Genomic DNA, 2,500 nt, shown 5'->3' on the forward strand with positions numbered 1-2,500 from the left:
GGCTCGCACTTTTGTGTCGGAGCGGGTTGGCCCGCATTCAACTAGATGGGACGGCGCCAGCCAGTGGCCTTGGACGTCCCGTGCCGAGCCGATTAGAGTTTCGGTGGGAGGAGGTTCCTGTTTCGGAGTTCGTACCTCCAGGTGCACCTGTGTCTCCTTCGGGCCCTGTACCTCCGTTTGGGCCCGGGCCTCCCTCGAGACCCGAGGGCGAGGTCCCGGCGGCAGGGGCCTCGGCGATGCAACATGGGTTTTCCATTCATTGCTTCCTGCAACTACGATATACGGGTCCGGAGCAACGGGGACCATGCCAGCTGCGACGGGCTCTCGCGCTTGCGCCGCGCTCATGATACAGTGCACACCCGTGTCGTTCAGGCGATTTCAATGGGGGATTGGAGCGAGCCGGTCGCATTCAAGAAGTTCGTGGAACGCGACCATCGACGGTGTCCTCTTCGACGTTCAGATGGGGACCTGCACGCAAGTCGCCTCAACGTCGTGACAACCAAGAGGCGTGCGTGCAGCGTGGTTCATAAATTGTTAATTGTTGTGTGTTTGATTCTCGTGGCACGAGTGATTCAGCATGGCGTGATAAAAGCAAATGCCGACACTCCGCGTGTGAGCAAAATGTGTTTGATTGGGATCAATGCTTTCTATGATGTGAAGAACTTGCGGACGATCGTTGCGAATAAAGAGGTCTTTCAGATCTCGGTCTTCGATGACAGTCCGCAGTTCGCTGCACTCTCATGTGTTAGGATTATACTGTGGGAACGCGCTGTACGTAAAGAGAGGTGTGCATCTGCGCAGACGATGTACTTGCTGCTTTATGACATTGCGGTGCATGCAGTCTACGCTGACCGTCCGTGTGGACGTGCGTTGAAGTCTCGGCTGGAGCCGGGGCAGGTTCGCTGTTCAGCGTCACCCCCACCCCTGATATCGCCAAGGTCAGCCGCGCTGGTGCCTACGGGGCTTGCAGACTTGGGGTGTTTACCTGATTCGGTTCTGTCTGAGGGAGATGTGCCAACTTGTCGACCGGGGGCATTTGATGGGGCCGGGGGAGATTCGCTTGGGGTGTCACCTCGTCCTCGCCGGGAGGCGTGTAAGCATGGGCCGCCTGGGGGCGCTTCTACAGTCTGCTGCATTTGGAGTACAACTCACTCGCACCGGCGCAGTATATGATGTGATGGGGATTATAATGATGATGGGGACGGGTGTATTATGTGACAGGTTGTGCGGATGAAGCAGGTTTTTTTTTTTTTTGAGACATCTCATCTGGGTTTGGTTCACAGCCCGACCATCACCCCAGGGTTAGATCAAATTACGTGGTACTGGGAGGATTTTACGTCGTTGATGTCATTTTGTTCCTCTTTGCTTTTTGTATCGTAGTGTGCTTTGCCAATTATGCTTGTCATTATGATTGTCATTTTATAATCATACTTTTAGGAGGGAGGAGTGTGGTGTATGGGCGGAGCATGTATTGTATGGGCGGAGCCCCGAGTCACGGATGGTGGTGGTCACGTGGTTGTGGCTTCATATGGCCCGACTCGCCCACTCGGGACTTGTAGCACCAGTAGCGTCAGTTGCAGCATGTGGTATCATTAGTAGTGTCTTGTGGGTCGTGTGCCTGTAGAGTGCATCGAGTGCGTAATAAAGCAGAGCTACGGGCATCCTGCACCCACACTCTCGCTCGAGACAATAAAGCGGAGTTGTGTTACCCTCCCGCTCGTGTCTGCCTGTTCGCACCTCTGCCACGACACTACAGATGGGATCTCCATGAGAGGTTGATTTGCAATATAATCTAGAGGTCTAAAGAGGGAAGCATATTCATTTGGAAAGTAGCTTCAAGGAGAACTTCCTCCAACAAAGTTACTGCTCATCCTGCAACAGATAGAGCCTTGCACAGATATTACCTTTAATAACTATGTGGAGTAAGGTCAGAATGTGAAAATGACCATCTCCTACTGATTTTTGGGAGGAGGAGGTATAGGAAACCTTGTGATCATCTTGCATTTTTTTTTTGCCCCACCAGACATCTTCTGTAACGGCCACAATTATTCCCATGTTCCCAAGTCTTTCACAAACTGGCTGGCCAGGCCTGACGTTTGACTCAGGGTCAGGCAGGAATTTGGAATTTGGCCATTGTACCAGCGATAGCTCATCGACTCTTCGCAAAAGTCACCGTGAGATCTTTAACGTCCACCAACTAATGGCGGCAGACGGGACACAGGTTTGACGTCCATCTGAGGGACGGCACACACATTAATGAAGTACCCTACCTGTGAAAATCCAGGATGACAGTTTATAGCTGGGTCAGGATTCAAACCCAGGCAAGAGAGCTTACAGGCAAGTGTGCGTACCTTGAGGCCATTCTGCCAGCCCCCTTGCTCCTACAGACTATCAGCTTAAAAAGAGTGCACAAAACATTTACATTGTTGCTGTGCTGTGTTATTCCAAGTGAAAACAAATACACGAATGTCAATGTACAAAACTCAGATCGTGGTCCAGC

At 51.9% G+C, this 2,500-nt stretch overlaps 1 protein-coding gene across 1 annotated transcript in view; it reads right to left on the minus strand.

The window, feature by feature from the left end:
* Positions 1-2,423: 2,423 nt before the first annotated feature.
* Positions 2,424-2,500, minus strand: part of GTF2H5 (general transcription factor IIH subunit 5) — a 12,950-nt gene continuing 12,873 nt past the window's right edge. Inside the window, exon 3 of the mRNA XM_085856362.1 lies at positions 2,424-2,500. This exon is cut by the window's right edge and continues 261 nt beyond it. The gene's annotated coding sequence lies outside the window, so the exon portion shown is untranslated.

The sequence above is a fragment of the Eptatretus burgeri genome, chromosome 15, assembly GCF_056783735.1.
Source record: "Eptatretus burgeri isolate ZD-2024b chromosome 15, Ebu_testis_v1, whole genome shotgun sequence".
In the NCBI taxonomy this organism is placed as follows: domain Eukaryota; kingdom Metazoa; phylum Chordata; class Myxini; order Myxiniformes; family Myxinidae; genus Eptatretus; species Eptatretus burgeri.